The sequence below is a fragment of the Macaca fascicularis genome, chromosome 6 (assembly GCF_037993035.2).
Source record: "Macaca fascicularis isolate 582-1 chromosome 6, T2T-MFA8v1.1".
NCBI classification, from domain to species: Eukaryota; Metazoa; Chordata; class Mammalia; order Primates; family Cercopithecidae; genus Macaca; species Macaca fascicularis.
Genome location: NC_088380.1, coordinates 121,971,477 through 121,990,620, shown reverse-complemented (window position 1 = coordinate 121,990,620; position 19,144 = coordinate 121,971,477). Strand labels below are relative to the sequence as shown.

General features: G+C 41.6%; 1 pseudogene; it reads left to right on the top strand.

Moving 5' to 3' along the window:
* Positions 1-10,263: 10,263 nt before the first annotated feature.
* LOC102139519 (catenin alpha-1-like) lies at positions 10,264-13,185 on the top strand (annotated as a pseudogene).
* Positions 13,186-19,144: the final 5,959 nt, after the last annotated feature.

Below are 19,144 nucleotides of genomic sequence, written 5' to 3'. Positions count from 1 at the left end.
GTTGGGATTAATAAGCCTTCAATCTCTTGTTAAAGTCAGATCATAATGCAGACTGTTTTGGAGGGTTGAATTCGAGGTTGTTGACTTGGCTATTGGCTGGATGAATCCAGCAAGTAGGGAGGTATAGCTTGATGACATCAAATTGCATGTTCGGGTTCATCATCAGGTGTATCTGATTAAACTCAATCTAGGCCTTTAGCCTGGGGATGTGTCCTGGTGAAACCACACAACAGCCAGTGAGACTGGGTGAGATTTTTCAGCTTGTGAGAAGTCAGTTACATCATAACGTCACCTGGTATGAGCTTCCCCTGGTCAATGACAGTCTTAGCCAGCAGAAAAATCTCTGTGTCCCTCCACATATTGCCTCTCGGCAGATCCTCGTGGGAAAGGTGGTTCAGTTCAAAGGGTTTGATGATTCACAATGGCAGGGTGTGCTTGCTGGAGCCTGGCCCCCATGATCACATTGTGAGCAGCCTCCCAGAGGCCCCCTTGGAGCCTGCACAAGACCTGAATGAACCAATGACTGGACCCTGGCCTGGCTTGCGTGCTCCCCAGGCTCTGGGGCTGGGCTCTGGCTGCAGCATTGTGAGGACACACAACTCAGAGGGCGCAATGGGCAGTAGAAGTTGATATTTTAAAATGGACACTGCAGAAGAGTAAATTCATGAGTTAAAAGACTGAGCCAAGGAATTCTCCCATGATGCAGTACAAAGAGCTGAAGAAATGGTAAGTGTGAAAGGAAAATTAAGAGACATAGAGTGTAGATTCGAAAGTTTCACCTTTCACAAGTAGAAAATGGAAAGAATGTAGAAACACAATGTTTAAAGGCATAGTTACAAAATAGACAAGAATTTCCCAGAATTTAATAGTATGAGTTTGCAGGAATAGAAAATATATCAGTGGAACAGTATAGAATATCTAGAGGCAAATATTGGCAAAGGTGTGAGTGAATATGTATTTTCACACTCTACTGGTGGGATATAGTGCAGACAGCTACTTTGGTAGGCAATTTGGCAGCAGCTATTAAGTTTTTTATTATCTATTGATATCCTCTTTAACAAATACTTTCACATGACAATAAGGAGGCTTGTATAGGATGTTCATTGCAGCCTGATTTATAAACCAAAAAGTTCTTAACAGTCTAAATGTTCACTAATAGAATAGTTAAATGAACTTTAGCCATACTGTGTAATATTATGCAACAGCTAGAAAGAGAGAGGTAGATTGCTAGATATTGACATGAAAAGATTTCTAAGACATTGTAAATAAAAATTTGTAGAAGATTTTATACAGCATAATATAATTTATATTAAAATATATCTCTAATGTGAACTGGAAAGCTAATGAAAGGTTTTGAGCAGTGTAAAGACATGATCAGATTTTTGGTTTGTAAAAACGAAAACAAGGGGACCTGTTAGGAAGCTACTTCAACAGACCACCAGATAAATACCCAATCAAAAAGTTAGCAATATCCCAAATTAATAACCTAACATTACACCTAGGAAAACTAGAGAAACAAGAGCAAACCAACCCCAGAGCTAGTAGAAAAAAAGAAATAAGTGAAATCAGAAAATGTAAAATATAAAACTATAAAAATCCTGGAAGATAACCAAGGAAATAATATTCTGGACATAGGCTATGGCAAAGATTTCATGACAAAAACAACAAAGCAATTGTGACAAAAACAAAAATTGACAAATGGGACCTAATTAAACTAAAGACCTTCTGCACAGCAAAAGAAGTTATCAACATTCAGCAAAGTCTCAGGTTACAAAATCAATGTGCAAAAATCACAAGCATTCCTACACACCAATAACAGACAGAGCCAAATCGTGAGTGAACTCCCATTCACAATGGCTACTAGAGAATAAAATAACTTACAGGGGATGTGAAGGACCTCTTCAAGGAGAACTACAAACCACTGCTCAAGGAAATAAAAGAGGACACAAACAAATGGAAGAACATTCCATGCTCATGGATAGGAAGAATCAACATCGTGAAAATGGCCAGATTGCCCAAAGTAATCTATAGATTCAATGCTATCCCCATCAAACTACCACTGACTTTCTTCACATAATTGGAAAAAAACACTTTAAATTTCATATAGAACCAAAAAAGAGCCTGCATAGACAAGACAATCCTAAGCAAAAGGAACAAAGCCGGAGGCATCATGCTATCTGACCTCAAAGTATACTACAAGGCTACAGTAATCAAAACAGCATGGTACTGGTGCCAAAACAGATATATAGACCAATAGAACAGAACAGAGGCATCAGAAATAACACCACACATCTACAACCATCTGGTCTTTGACAAACTTGACACAAACAAGCAATGGGGAAAGGATTCCCTACTTAATAAATGGTGTTGGGAAAACTGGCTAGCCACATGCAGAAAGCTGAAACTGGATCCCTTCCTTACACCTTATATAAAAATTAACTCAAGATGGATTAAAGACTTAAATGTAAGACCTAAAACCATAAAAACCCTAGAGGAAAACCTAGGCAATACCATTCAGGACATAGGCATGAGCAAAGACTTCATGACTAAAACACCAAAAGAGATGGCAACAAAAGCCAAAATAGACAAATGGGATCTAATTGAACTAAAGAGCTTCTGCACAGCGAAAGAAACTATCAGCAGAGTGAATAGGCAACCTACAAAATGGGAGAAAATTTTTGCAGTCTATCCATCTAGCAAAAGGCTAATATCCAGAATCTACAAAGAACTTAAATTTACAAGAAAAGAAAAACCTATCAAAAATTGGGCAAAGGATATGAACAGACACTTCTCAAAAGAAGAGATTTATGCAGCCAACAAATTTATGAAAAAATGCTCATCATCACTGGTCATTAGAGAAATGCAAATCAAAACCACAATGAGAAACCATCTCACACCAGTTAAAATGGCGATCATTAAAAAGTAAGGAAACAACAAATGCTGGAGAGAATGTGGAGAAATAGGAATGCTTTTACACTATTGGTGGGAGTGTAAATTAGTTCAACCATTGTGGAAGACAGTGTGGTGATTCCTCAAGGATCTAGAACTAGAAATACCATTTGACCCAGCCATCCCATTACTGGGTATATACCCAAAGGATTATAAATCATTCTACTATAAAGACACATGCACACATATGTTTATTGCAACACTGTTTACAATAGCAAAGTCTTGGAACCAACCCAGATGCCCATCAATGATAGACTGGATAAAGAAAATGTGGCACATATACACCATGGAATACTATGCAGTCATAAAAAATGATGAGTTCATCACCTTTGCAGGGACATGGATGAAACTGGAAACCATCATTCTCAGCAAAGTAACACAAGAAGAGAAAACCAAACACTGTATGTTCTCACTCATAAGTGGGAGTTGAACAATGAGAACACATGGACACAGGGAGGACAACATCACACACCAGGGCCTGTCAAGGGGTGGGGGACTGGGGGAGGGACAGCATTAGGAGAAATACCTAATGTAAATGATGAGTTGATGTGTGTGGCAAACCAACATGGCACATGTATGCCTATGTAACAAACCTGCAGGTTGTGCACATGTACCCCAGAACTTAAAGTATAACAATAAAAAATAAAAAAGAAGCTATCAACAGACTATACAGACAACCTACAAAATGGGAGAAAATATTTGCAAACTATGCATTTAATAAAGTTCGAATACCCAGAATCTGTAAGAAACTTAAATTAATAAACAGCCCCATTAAAAAGTAGGCAAAGGCCATAAGCAGACACTTTCTGAAAGAAAACATACACTCAGCTCACAAGCATATGAAAAAATGCTCAGCATCACTAATCATTAGAGAAATGCAGATCAAAGCCACAGTGAGATACCATCTCACTGCAGTCAGAATGGCTATTATTAAGAAGTCAAAAAATAACAGATGCTGGCATGGTTGTAGATGAAGGCAATGCTTATACACTGCAGTTGGGAATGTAAATTAGTTCAGCCATTGTGGGGTATAGTGTGATGATTTCTCAAAGAACTTAAAACAGAATTACCATTTGACCTAGCAATTCCATTACTGGATATATGCCCAAAGGAATAGAAATCATTCTATCATAAAGACACATGCATGCATGAGTTTATTGCAGCAGTATTAACAATAGCAAAGAAATGGAATCAACCTAAATGCCCATCAACGGTAGACTGGATAAAGAAAATGTGGTATATATACACTATGGAATACTACACTGCTATTAAAAAGAACAAGATCACATCCCTTGCAGAAATATGGATACAGCTGGAGGCCATTATCTTAAACTAACTAATGCAGGAACAGAAAACCAAATACACATGGACCCATGTGTACTTAAGGGTGGAGAGTGGGAAGAGAGAAAAGATAGAAAAACTACCTATCAGGTACCATGGTTATTACCTAGGTGATGAGATAACCTGTACATCAGACCCCCATGACACACAATTACCTATATGACAAACCTGCATAGGTATCCCTGAATCTAAAATAAAACAATAAAACAGGTACCCCTGAATCTAAACGAAAAGAAAACTTGTCAAAAGACCAGCAGAAAAGTGAGAAAGTACTATTTTAATTTCTTCAATTATGAGAGAAATTGAACATCTTTTCATTTGTTTATGGACTATTTACATTTTATTTCTATGCCAAATTTTTAAACTGACAATTTCCTGCTGACCACTTTCTTGAGAAAAAATGCTGGAAGTTTAGTTTACTCCACAAGCCATAAAATAGATCGTCTTTTCTGTCTTGGGTGGTCCAGTTGCACTGGCTTAGTACAGATCAGGCTATGCATCATATGGGGCTGATGCTATTTAGAGGCTGCTGAGCCACCAACCATGCATCTACTTCATTCTCTATCCATTAAAAGCCATAAAAATAACGTGATGGGTTGCTCTCATTCTATAAGCAGGAGAGAAATCTATTTCCAGGATAAAGATTTGGGGAGTAGAAAACCAATTTCTGTGTTTGTACTTGTAGTGGCAGAGTAGAATTTGTGGTCTAACTTTCCAGACTTTTTATTGTTTCTGCTATTTTGGATCTTTAATCATATAATTTCTCTTACTGTTATATTCAAAACAGTTACACTGAGTACATAAGATTTAAAAGGTATAGAAATTTGGCCTGTATTCTCCAGCAAAGGAAAAAAATTGTGTTATAATTTGAACTACTACTTTGCATAATACTAATTGCTTTGCATAATAAAGAAGCATGCTATTACAATCTTTTAGCATAACTAGTTATATACATAAAAAGTAATCCTGTTAAGGCCTTTCTATCCTCTTGGAATAGATTTAGACTTCTAGTATACTCAACCTTTAATTGAGATACCTAATTTGGTACCAGACTCTGATCCCAGTATATTCCACATAGAATATGGGTGAGGAGATGGGAGCGTTTCCTTGGCTCCAGATGTGAATGGGAGATGTACTTTGGAAAATCTAAGTGCAGTCACAGATGAGGCTGGCCTGCTGGTACATGTCAGACTGTTAAAGCACATTGGCCATTTCTGGCTCCTGAGGCTACCTTGCTCCATTCTCCTTTTCCAAACCTACATCACATAAGCCATTTGAGACAAATGGCTGTGCAGCTTGTTCTTAAGAACATCTGGTAAGAGATTTTTTTGACAAAATACATTTAAAAACTACTAGCCAAGTAATATCATTTAGTACATTTGACCTCATTTTGCAGAAACAACCAAGGCCAACCAAACATGACTGTGTGGAAATTTATCAAAACTTTCTAGATATGTTCTTCATGGTAATGGAAGCCAAGTGCATAGCAATAAAAGAAAAGCAGCAGGAGCTCCTCAGATTAGGCTTTTTTCTAAGGTATTACTCATCTTGTCATGAAATGTTCTATGTTAATTTATTGCCTACCCCTTAAGGGAAAGTTAGCAGTTTAGAGCATCCAAGGAGCCACAGTTAAAAGCCACAAGGAAGATAACAAGCTTGAAAACCATTCATTCATTGAGTCAACAAACTTTAATTTGGAATTTTTCTGTGTAACTAGTTTTTCTAAGTAGAGGGACAGAGCCCATGAGGAAGAATGCAGCCTAATTGCTTGTGTCACGCTGGTGACCTTCTATTGGGTATTATGGACCAGTATTTTCCAAAGTATGACAATTGCTCCTCTGTGGAATGTGAGTAGATTTTAGGTCTCTGTGAGAGAACATTCCCGAGCCTCAGCCCCAGATTTGATGTGTTTTGTTTTAGTTTTTAAACATTGTTTATTATGGAAAATTTCAAAAGATACATAAAATTAGAGAATTTGTAAGTCCATGTACCTACCATCCAGTTGTTAAAAAGATTAACATTTTCCAATCTTATTTTATCTATCTTATATTTTTTCTGCAGTATTTTAAGTAATAACAATTTTTATTTCAATGGTTAAAGTAAACATTTTAATGTGAATAACAAAAAATATGTAACCAGCACATCAAATCTATAATTTCACAACATTATTGCTTTGGACAAAACTAAACTGTAAATTTAACTTTTAAAACTGCTACACAGATATGTGAAAGTTCAAGAAGAGAGCACACAGATGGCTACAGTTTATGAACTGTTGTTAGAAGCAACAAGAGATTGGGAGATAGTAGACATTCCCCTTCATCCTCCCTCCCTCAGTGAGGTTAGGATAGTCAGAGGAGAGTCCATCTTCTACGGAAAATGCTTAGTACCATGCCTGGCGCTTAGTAAGTACCCATAAAATAGAAGCTAATATCATTTTTTGGAAAGCATCTTTGATTCCAGAGAACTGACACTGGCTAACATTTATTAGGCCCTTACTGTGTACATGTTAGGAGCAGCAAATCCATATGGATCTGCAGCAACCTCAATTCTTGCCTCCTCAGAAGAAAGAATTTGACCAAGGGGCATAAGGTGGGGGAGACTGAGGCAAGTTTTAATGCAGGAGTGAAAGTTTATTAAAAAATTGTAGAGCAGAAACAAAAGGAAGTAAAGTATGCTTGGAAGAGGGCCAAGGGGGTGACTTGAGAGATTAAGGTACACTGTTTGACCTTTGACTTGGGGCTTTATACTTGGGCATGCTTCCAGGGCCTGTATTACTTTTGCCCTGATTCTTCCCTTGGTATGGGCTGTCCACATGCACAGTGGCCTGCCAGCACTTGGGAGGGGCTGCGTGCACAGTGTGTTTACTGAAGTTGTACACATGTTCATTTGAGGCATTTTTCCTTACCCAGTCAAGCGTTTCTAGAGGAAGGTCACACCAGTTAAACTCCACCATTTTGCCTCTTAGTGCACATGCTTGAGCCCACTTACCCAACTCCTGAGATCTTAACGGGAAGCTGCTAATCACCAGTTTCGGGTTTTTTTCTATCTATTGGGAGACTGCCTTTCCCTGGTACCAGCTGCAACCCATTATTATTTTAGAGATACAGTTTAATGACCACCTGACCGTCACCAATCACCTGATGGTCACCTGACATTCCTGGTGGCTGGGGTTGCGGGGGACTCTCCTGCCCTGTTCACATCTACCTAACTACCTACTCCAACATATGGACACTTTGGTGGGAGATTTACATACATTATCTCCTTTCATCTTCACAGTTAAACTATGAGTAGATATTAGTTTTCCCATTTTCAGAATTAAAAAGTTGAGGCTTAGAGAAATTAAGTTACTTAAGGTCACAAAGCTGTTAAGCGGTGAAGCTAGGACTTGAATTCAAGCCTATCTTTCTCTAAAGCTCATGTTGTTTTTCCACTGAGCTCCCCAAAAAGCCAGGGCCCACCTCCTGACCACGGGAGACAACTGGGGAAGAATTAGACATGTAGAGTTGGAGGCCTGATTCTTCTATTTGCTAATATTGTGACCTGCAACATTTCACTTCATTTTTTCTGACCCTCTGTTTCTTATGCCTTGAATGGGGGTGCTAATATTATCCAATTTGCAAGCACAAAATGCAATAATGTATATGGGAATCTGGCATTGTAGTCACTAAATAAATATTTGTACTCTATTCAGACACCACCAATAGAGCATGTAATCTTGAGCAAACCCCTTTCCTCTCTGGATCTTGGTGTCATCAGCTATAAAGAAGGCGGGGTCAACCTCAGCATGCTACAGTCCTGAGACCTGACTTCATTTTCCCCAAACAATACTCCCTGACAGCATGAAACAGTTAAGAGCAGTCATCGTCCCTGTCCTAATGGCAGTTAGATGTACCTCTTCAGAAGGGGGGGATTGATGCAGTGGCCACTCCAGATGATCTGCCACTACCATCACACTAGCTGCAGTGGGGAGGCATGGCGGAGGCTGTATGCTCCACAGATCAGGCAGGAACCCCACACTCCTGGGTGGGGCCACAGCCTCCCAAGTTGTGGCTGCAGATCTGAGCCTTCCTGTGCTCTTGGGGGGCCAGGAGCAGGTAGGAGCCCTGACCTTACAGTTGCAGCTGCAGCCTCCCAAACCACAGCTGCAGACTCCGGCCTCGCACTCCATGGAATAGGCAACAGCCCTGTCACCCAGGGTGCAGCTGCAGCTGCCCAAACCATGACTGCAGACTCAGGCATCCCTGTACTCTTGGAGGCCCAGGAAGGCCTGCCGCTACCCTTGCAGGCTCAGAAGTGCCTCCTCCCAGTGCCTGGCTTCTCCTTGCTGTCAGTGCCCTCTCCAATCTTGAAGCAAAGTTGGGGCAGAGCCTGGGTACCATGAACAGCAGCAGGAGGTAGACAGATTCCCAGACAGAAGGGGGCAGTTCCTGAAGGCTGGGGGCGGGACTGCCAGTCCCATGGACCGGAACTGGTGTCTTTTCTGGGCCTACTATGGCCACTCATGGACCAATCAGCATGCACTTTCTCCTCCCTGAGGCCCATAAAAGCTCCAGGCACAGCCAGAGCTGAGCAAATGATGGGATTACCAGCTGCAGAGAGGAGCTGCCCTCTCTACTGAGAGCTTTGGAGACCTGCAGAGACGCTGGGACCACCAGCTGCAGAGAGGAGCAACCCACTCCAGGACCTCCTCTCTGCTAGGAGCTGGGCAGATATCAGGACAACCAGCTGCAGATAGGAGCTACCCTCTCCAGGGCCTCCTCTCTGCTGAAAGCAGCAAACATCAGCACAACCAGTAGCAGAGAGGAGCTACCCTCTCCAGGTCCTCCTCTCTGCTGAGAGCAGCAAACGTCAGCACAACCAGTAGCAGAGAGGAGCTACCCTCTCCAGGGCCTTCTATTTACTGAGAGCTGAACACGGAACAGGATGACCTGCCTACAGAGAGGAGCTACAGAACCCACTGCAGGTCTCCTCTGAGCTGTTTTAACACTCAGTAAAGTTCCTCTTCATCTTGTTCACCCTCCACTTGTCTGCATACCTCATTCTTCCTGAGTGCAAGACAAGAACTCAGGCAAAGGTGCCACCAGCCACAGAGGTTTCTGGACAGTAAATTGACACCCCAAAGATCCCATAGCACTTCTAGGGATAATATTCCAGAATATCATTCTGATTAGACCACAATAAATATTACTGATTCTGAAGTTAATGAAAATGACTAGATAAACTTCCATTTGGTATAATTTTACTTATAATTACTTAATCCAGATTCCTTGGAAAGCAGAGCCTGAAAATGCACTGTTGCTAGTACTGTGATAGGGAGTGTGATCCCATGGAGCAAAAGTGAGGGGAGTGAGGCAGGGAAGGAGAGAGAGAAATTCAAGCAGGCATAACTGAGGTGGTCACCACTAAATACTTCTGATTGCCCTATCTTACAAGACCAGGACTTTGAAAAGCTGCATCCCACGTCTGGAATTAAAAAAAAAAAAAAATCTATCAGTTTTCATCTCCCATTTGGGAGCATTTTGACCATGTGGTATTAATTCCTCTGTAATTATGAATTGTGCAATTCTGGGGCCTGAGACAGGGCCTCTGAATTCCTTGGAAGTTAACAGGGAATCCTAGGATGGGAAGATTGAGGCTCATGGCATGGGTATGGAGCTGGACTCTGGAAGGAGGTGCCTGGCAGAAATAATTGGAGCTGGGTGCCAAGGTGGCAGCTGGAACAAGAGACAGGTGAGGCTGAGAGGACCTGAAATTGGTATGTGATATGTTAACTTATACCCAATCAACTTCCAAATGGAATCTGATGAGGCTTACATATACAATAAGGATGATGGTGAAAAAGGAAATAACTCAAAGCAATAGTAACAACAACAAATTACCTCAGTTTCCTTATCTTTAAAAGGGAGGAGGACAAAGCAGCAGGTATCGTCTTCGGGCCTCCGGAATCCTGTGCTCACCCCACTCGCCACAGAAATGACTGCTGTCCACGCAGGCAACTTAAACTTCAAGTGGGACCCCAAAAGTCTAGAGATCAGGACTCTGGCAGTTGAGAGACTTGTTACACAGGTTACAACCCCGGTAAACACCAATAGTAAGGGGCCCTCTAATAAGAAAAGAGGTCATTCTAAGAAGGCCCATGTTTTGGCTGCATCTGTTGAACAAGAATTTCTTGGAGAAGGAGGATAAAATTGCGAAGGAGAGCCAGTTTTCTCAAGGAAGAGCTTGTGGCTGCTGTAGAGGATGTTCAAAAACAAGGTGATTTGATGAAAACTGCTGCGGGCAAGTTCGCAGATGATCCCTGCTCTTCTGTGAAACAAGGCAACATGGTTCGGGCAGCTCGAACTTTGCTCTCTGCTGTTACCCAGTTGCTGATTTTGGCTGACATGGCAAATGTCTACATATTACTTGTTCAGCTGAAAGTTGTGGAAGATGGTATCCTGAAGTTGAGGAATGCTTGCAATGAATGAGACTTAGGAATACAGTGTAAAGCCCTAAAACCTGAAGTGGAGAAGCTGAACATTATGGCAGCCAAAAGACAAGAGGAACTGAAAGACGTTGGCCATCATGGTCAGATGGCTGCAGCTAGAGAAATCCTGCAGAAGAACGTTCTAATCCTCTATACTGCATCCCAGGCATGCCTACAGCACCCTGATATTGCAGCCTATGAGGCCAACAGAGACCTGATATACAAGCAGCTGCAGCAGGCAGTCACAGGCATTTCCAATGTAGCCCAGGCCACTGCCTCAGACGATGCCTCCCAGCACCAGGGTGGAGGAGGAGAAGTGGCATATGTACTCAACAACTTTGATAAACAAATCATTGTGGACCCTTCGAGCTTCAGCAAAGAGTGCTTTAGGCCTTCCCTGGAGGAGCACCTGGAAAGCATCATTAGTGCTGCTGCCTTGATGGGTGACTCGCCCTGCACACATGATGACCATCATGAGCGAATTGTGGCAGAGTGTAACGCTGTCCTCCAGGTCCTGCAGGACCTGCTTTTGGAGTACATGGGCAAGGCTGGATGTAAAGAAAGAAGTGATACGCTCAATTCTGCTATAGATAAAATGAACAAGAAGACCAGGGACTTGTGTAGACAGCTCCACAAAGCTGTCATGGACCACGTTTCAGACTCTTTCCTGGAAACCAATGTTCCACTTTTGGTATTGATTTAAGCTGCAAAGAATGGAAATGAGAAATAAGGAGTATGCCAACGTTTTCTGTGAACATGGCAACAAATTGATTGGGGTTGCCAACTTGGCCTGTTCCATCTCAAATAACGAAGAAGGTGTAAAGCTTGTTCGAATGTCTGCAAGCCAGTTAGAAGCCCTCTGTCCTCAGGTTGTCAATGCTGCATTGGCTTTAGGAAAACCACAGACTAAATTGGCCCAAGAGAACACGGATCTTTTTAAAGAACAATGAGAAAAACAAGTCTGTGTTCTCACAGATGCTGTTGATGATGTTACTTTCATTGATGACTTCTTGGCTGTCTCAGAGAATCACATTTTGGAAAATGTGAACAAATGTGTCATTGCTCTCCAAGAGAAAGATGTGGATGGCCTGGACCACACAGCTGGTGCAATTCAAGGCCGGGCACCCAGGGGTATTCACGTAGTCAGCTCAGAGATGAATAACTATAAGCCAGGAGTCCAGAACCAGAGAAGGTTCTGGAAGCCACTAAGCTGCTTTCCAACACAGTGATGCCACGTTTTACTGAGCAAGCAGAAGTAGCTATGGAAGCCCTCAGCTCAGACCCTGCCCAGCCCATGGATGAGAATGAGTTTATTGATGCCTCCCACCTGGTATATGGTGGCATCTGGGACATCAGGAAAGCAGTGCTGATGATAAGGACCCCTGAGGACTTGGATGACTCTGACTTTGAGATGGAAGATTTCAACGTCAGAAGTAGGATGAGCATCCAGACAGAAGACAATCAGCTGATAGCTGGCCAGAGTGTCCAGGCAATCATGGCTCAGCTTCCCCAGGAGCAAAAAGTGAAGATTGCAGAACAGGTGGCCAGTTTCCAGGAAGAAAAGAGCAAACTGGATGCTGAAGTGTCCAAATGGGATGACAGTGCCAATGACATCATTGTGCTGGCCAAGCAGATGTGCATGATTATGATGGAGATGACTGACCTTACCCGAGGTAAAGGACCACTCAAAAATACATTAGATGTAATCACTGCTGCAAAGAAAATTGCAGAGGCAGGATCCAGGATGGGCAAGCTTGGCCGCACCATTGCAAACCACTGCCCCAACTTGGCCTGCAAGCAAGGCTGGCCTGCCTCTACTCGGTCTGCCCCGACTCAGTCTGCTGGCCTACCTGCACTGCATTGCCCTCTACTGCCACCAGCTCAACATCTGCAGCAAGGTCAAGGCCGAGGTGCAGAATCTCGGTGGGGAGCTCTTTGTCCCTGGGGTGGACAGTGCCACGTCCCTGATCTGCGTAGTCAAGAACTGATGAACGCTGTGGTGCAGATGATGAAGGCATCCTATGTCACCTCTACCAAATACCAAAAGTCACAGAGTAATGGCGTCCCTCAACCTTCCTTCTGTGTCATGGAAGACAAAGGCACCAGAGAAAAAGCCGTTGGTGAAGAGAAAGAAACAGGATGAGACACAGACCAAGATTAAATGGGCATCTTAGAAGAAGCACGTGAACCCAGTGCAGGCCCTCAGTGAGTTCAAAGCCATGGACAGCATCTAAGTCTGCCAGGCCAGCTGCCCCCACCCCTTGGGACTTCTGAAGATCAGTCACTGTTCATCACTCAAATGAATTTGCTAAATACAACACTGATGTTAGATTCCATGGGGAAATAGGCAGGCTATGAACCAGTCCAGGTGGTGAATTTTCCAAGGACATACTTGTGTTTAAGTTGATTAAAAATGCTTTTAGAATGCAGGAGCCTACTTCTAGCTGTATTTTTTGCATGCTTAAATAAAAGTAAGATTCCATAACCAAAGATAATCCCACACTAAGTTGTTAGTAATGCTCTCACCAAGCCGAGATGCCTGTTCTGTTAGTGGTGGTGGCGTTAGGGTTTGAGAGAAGGGAATTTGGCTCAACCTCAGTTAAAAGGGTGTAGTCCAGATGGCTTGACGGCTTTTAAATGACCAAAGATGACCTGTGGTAAGCAACCTGGGCATCTTAGGAAGCAGTCCCTGGAGAAAGAATGTTCCCAGAAAGGTCTTTGGAGGGACAAACTCAGTAAAACATAATGTATCATGAAGAGAACTGAATACTCTCTTGATGACATGAAATGAGAATTTTAATGCATGGTTACAATTACTAATGCATGCTACTGCAGGTCATTAATAAAGTTGCTTTTTGCAGGCACAAAGAAGGAGGATAATAATAGGACTTAACCATAGAGTTGTTGTAGTGATAGAATGAATTTAAACATTTAATACTTGTAAATAATTTAAAATATATGCAGCATATGAAAGGCACTGTATATGTTTGTTTTAAAAAATACTGCTAGTCCCATGAGCTTAGATGGTTTTGCAACTAAGTACTAAATTTATCTCTAAGCTTTCTGGCAGTTAAGGAAAAAATAAAAATATGACAGCATTCATAATTTACATTAACTGATTGAAAGGAGTCTGCTAATTCTGAAAGAGAGCCAATAATTTACCTGGCATAAACACCTAAAGGGAATTTATCCCAGGAGACATTAAAAACAGAATAAAACACGTTTTCAAAATGGCTTAAGCAAGATTTGTAGAAGAGTTCTTTGACTGGCGAACTCTCTCATGGATACTTCATCAGAGAAAGCTCTTTCTTCTGGGAGCTAAGATAAAGATGTTCATGTTTGTAGCTTTCTGATGTGTAACCCTGAATCAGTGGTTTTCAACAGGGGCAGTTTTGCTCCCTGTGAGGACATTTATCAATGTGTGGTGACTTTATGGTTGTCACAGCTGGGGGTGGGGGAGCGTGCTATCAGCATTTAGTAGACAGAGGCCAGGGATACTGCTAATACTGCGCAGGACATACCTATGCTATAAAAATTTATTCGTGTTTATCTGAAATTCAAATTTAACCAGGAATTCTGTATTTTAATTTGCTAACTCTAGCAACTCTAGCTGCCCAACTTCTTATAATGCACAGGACAGCCATTCACAACACAGAATTCTCTGGCCTTCAATGTCAATCGCACTGAAGTTGAGAAATCCTGCCCAAAATGAAGACTAGATGTTTGCAGACTTTTCTAGAGGAATAGAGAAAAAGTATGGACATTAAAATATCTTTCTTCCCTTCAGACTTTTCTTCAAAATTAGTTAGTTGACAATTAATTTCAGGTCAAAACCTCTAGCCTTGTCTAATTAAGTCATACCCATGATGCTGACTCCAGCAAACAGGTGACAAAGTGGATGTCCTACAGGAAGCTTCTTGAAAATCCCCTAATATCTCTTGTTGCACTAATAATTTGATACCACCTACTGCCTTAGGGTTGGGTTACCTGGAGAGATTGCTGAGTACACAATCTGCTAATCCAGAAATATGTATTGCCACTGACATTGAACAAGGTGATTTTGATGATAAAAAGGGGCAGGAAATAAGACTTGATAACCTTATATTTGAGTTGCAGAGGTAATCACTAGGGGAAAATACTTTAGGAAGATACTCAATTTCATCTTTGTGTCAGATTAAGTGAAGGCTGGTGGGTTAACTGACAAGCTGGGACAGATTTTTGGGGTGAAGTTCATTTTCCAGAAGAGGGGCCCATCTCTTGGCTGGGCTGTGAGGCTGAGCAATTACTGGGCTCCAGGGAGGCCTGGTCTCTCCAAGGAGGAAGCATGGGGTACCATTTAGCTCCAGAACAGGGGAATGGAAAAGCTTTTGTGGGAAGCATCACTGCTTGGGACTGATTTGTAATCCCCCTTCCTCCTAAACTCCGTTTACTTCTCTGGCCGCCTATCGCCAAGGCTCACATTGTACTATTTCTTAGGCTTCATTAGACACTTCTTCATGTAGCATGAGCCAAATGATTGCCCTATGATATATCTAACAAAGAAAATATTCTCTAAGTAGAACAGGAAAATGTCACAATTTAAATTCCCTCATGAAAATCTCAATGACTTAACCTCTCATGCCTGAAATGTGGTAAGTTCAGTTCAGAACTTCAGTTGCTGTCCAGAGGATGTGCTTTGCATTCAGAGGTTGCATTGCTAACCATGAAATGGCACAGACAAATGGGAAAATCAACTGCCAGCTGCTCCCCTCAGCTAAACTGCCTGTTTAAGAAGGTAGAAGATATGCTCTACCCAGGACTGGCTCACCTGGGGTTGTATAAACACCTCTCTTATTCTTAATTCACATCAATTTTTTGTGACCTTCTCTTTGCCATTTCTTAGCTGCGAGATGATGGCTCCTGTATTTCTAACCTCATGCCATGGAAAAGCAAATGAAAGGCAGGACCATGCCATTTATTGAGGTAATGTGATAACAGATATTCACACCGGTGACCCTGGCTCACCCAGAAAGGATTCAATTACTCCTGTGTCCTCTGTTCAGAGAGGAGTGAATTTTTTCATCCACTTTTGAAAGTCTGCCATCAAAAAAAATAGCAGAAAATAATAACACTTTTTTTGTGATTGAAGGGTTAGTTTCAATTTTCTGAAAAATTAACCTCCATGGTACCCTTCCTCCTCTCTGAAGGCTGAGAAACAAGGCTCCACTGTACTTGGATAATGTGCTCAATCCTCTGGCACACAGATGATTTCCCATTGGTTTTATTTTGAGATGGAGGGTTCTTGATGACATACAGTCATTTTAAAAGAAAAAAAAAAGCTTTTAAATGGAATAACATTAGATTTACAGAAACGTTGCAAAAATAGTACAGAGAGTTTTTATATACCTGACATCTACTTTCCCCTATTGTTAACATCTTATATAACCAAGGTACATTTGTCACAGCTGAGAAACCAACATTAGTGCATTACTATTAACTCCAGACTTTATTTGGATGCCACTAGCCTTTCCATTAATATCCTCTTTCTGTTGTAGATTTCAATCCAGGGCATCATGTTGCATTTAGTTGTCAAGTCTTCCCAGTTCTCTGGTCTGTGAAAGTTTCTCATTCTTTCCTCATTTTCAATGACTTTGTCAGTTTTAAGGAGTAGTGCCCAGGTACTTAGAATGCTCCCACATCTGGGTGTATGTGTCTGTGTGTGTGTGTATGTGTCTGTGTGTGTGTGTGTGTGTGTGTGTGTGTGTGTTTTCATATAATTAACTGGGGTTACTGGGTTTTATAAAGAATAGCACAGAGGTAAAGTGTTCTTCTTGCCAAGCACATTATATTAGGAGGTACATGATACCCACATACAATGATGTTAAGCATCATCAGTTGGTCAAAGTGGCATCTGCCAGGTTTCTCCACTGTAAAGGTACTATTTTCCCCCTTTCTCTTCTCTGATCTTTTGCAACCAAATCACTAAGTCTAGCTCACCCCTGGAAGGGGTTAAGCTCCACTTCCTTGAGTAGGGAGCATCTACATATATTGTTTTAAATTCTTGTCTAAGAAAAAATCCATACAGCCATTTTAATGAAATATTTTAAACAAATACACATAACAAACTCCCACATTTAACAAATGTTAACATTTTGCCAAATATGCTTCAGATCTTTTTTTTACATTAAAAAAATCATTCCTGATATGGTTGAAGTATTTTGCTGTTCTCAATTACCTCACTCCTTTCCTATTGGTAAAAACAATCATGTTTTTACATATATGTATATATCCATAAAAAGACTTCCATATTTATATGTTTTATTTTACGACTTGATTTTTTTCATTCAACTTTATGTTTCTGAGATCTATCCAGGTTAAAGTGTGTATATAGGAAGAAAGGCATTTTAATCTCACCAGTAAATTGCCTCTAAATCATTTTACATCTCAGGTTATTTGTGGAAGTGTTTCCTGTAGGGCGTCAATCATCCCATGGTGTGTGAATTCTTGCAAGGTTTAGTTTTGGGAAATGAATGATACCTCCTAACTTTGTTCTTAATAGCTGGACTCTGGAGGTTGTAGGAAGGTGAGAAGGAGGAGAAAAACTTCTATTTGGTAATTCCTACATTCTCTTTCTATTGGCTGTCCCTCTTGTTATCCTTTCTAACCTGGCTACCCCTTCGCCAACATCTCTGTCTTCTGTCTTTCATTCTCTAGTGTAGGTGAATCGTCAGAAAAAAGTACCTGGTAACAGCAGGAGGAACAGCAGGAGATTTCCACTTCAGCCCTCACGAGACAATGCAAAGCACCACAGGACAGAAGATAACACAGTTTCAGTAGCTGAGCTCCGAACATTAATGTCTTAAAACTCAAACTCAGTATGTCCCAAACGAATACATCATCTTTCTCCACAAGTTGCTCCGCCATCAATGTTCCTAACTTCAGTTTCCACCCAATTGCCTGGGAACTGTCCTTCACTCCTACCTTTCTCTCTGCTCCCACTAAATTATGCCCTAAGTCCTACTATTCCTATCTTCTAAATATCTTCATCTTTTCTTTTCTTTTTTTTTTTTTTTTTTTTTTGAGACGCAGTCTCGCTCTGTTGCCCAGGCTGGAGTGCAGTGGGGTGACCTCCGCTCACTGCAAGCTCCGCCTCCCGGGTTCACGCCATTCTCCTGCCTCAGCCTCCTGAGTAGCTGGGACCACAGGCGCCCATCACCACGCCTGGCTAATTTTTTCGTATTTTTAGTAGAGACAGGCTTTCACTGTGTTAGCCAGGATGGTCTCAATCTCCTGACCTCGTGATCCGCCTGCCTTGGCCTCCCGAAGTCCTGGGATTACAGGCATGAGCCACCACGCCCGGCCTATCTTCATCCTTTTATCTCTGTATAGCTCCATGCCATCACCCTCACCTGAATTACATTAACTCACTCCCAAATTATTGTAGCATATGCTCAACTGGGCTCCCAGTGTAAAAGCTGTCAGAATCAAAATGGAGTCACTTGTGTTAAAAAACAAAAACAAACACCAAACCAACACATGACAAATAGAGCTGGGGAATGTCATAAAGAGAGTTTTCTCATGCTTTCGTGCCTGATAACAAAACTATCACAAAAGATTCTGCAAAAGCCACCTTGTAAAAAGGCCACAACATCCTTACACACACAAAAATACTTCTATAAGGACATCTTCCCTGCAAATGCATGTCCAACCTTAGACTGGCATCACCCTTGTTATTGATCTTTGTAGTAGCCAAGGATAATTACCTCAAAACAAGTATGCAATTCTCCTCATTTTTCCTTTAAAAACCTTTGTCTTCCTTTACCTTCCTGAATGCACACATAGTTTACCATGGTACATATATTCCCATGGCAATGCCCATTCCTGAGTAAATATTCTTTTCTTTTAGAGAACCTCTCTCTGATATATAGGTTGACAGCTGATCTAGTCTTGCCCCCTCCAATCTATCTCTCACTCTGCAGGCTAGAGAAACCAAATCATAATACTTCCCACTGGCCTTGAGACAGAATCTGAACTTCTAACAAGATTTACAGTGCCTTCAAATCCCTCCTTTGCTTCTGTCTCTGGTCTCACTTCCTATCCTATTTGCCTCAAATTTCATTTATCCATCAGCTTCTTTTACTTTCCCAAATATACCAAGCTTGCCTCACCTCTGAGGCCTTCACACGTGCTCTTCCCTCTGCTCAGAATACACTTTCATCCAACTTGATCAGCTTTAATACTCCTTTCTGCAAGAACTCTGACAAAGGCCCTTTCCTCGACCAAACTTTAAACAGCTCCTCAGAGTCTTTGCTTTGACCAGGCCTCGTCCTTGGGCCCTGTCCTTGGCCTGCTGAAGCCTGTTTCATCAAGCATCCTCCTGGTCAGTTTAGATTCCCCCACCCTTGATGT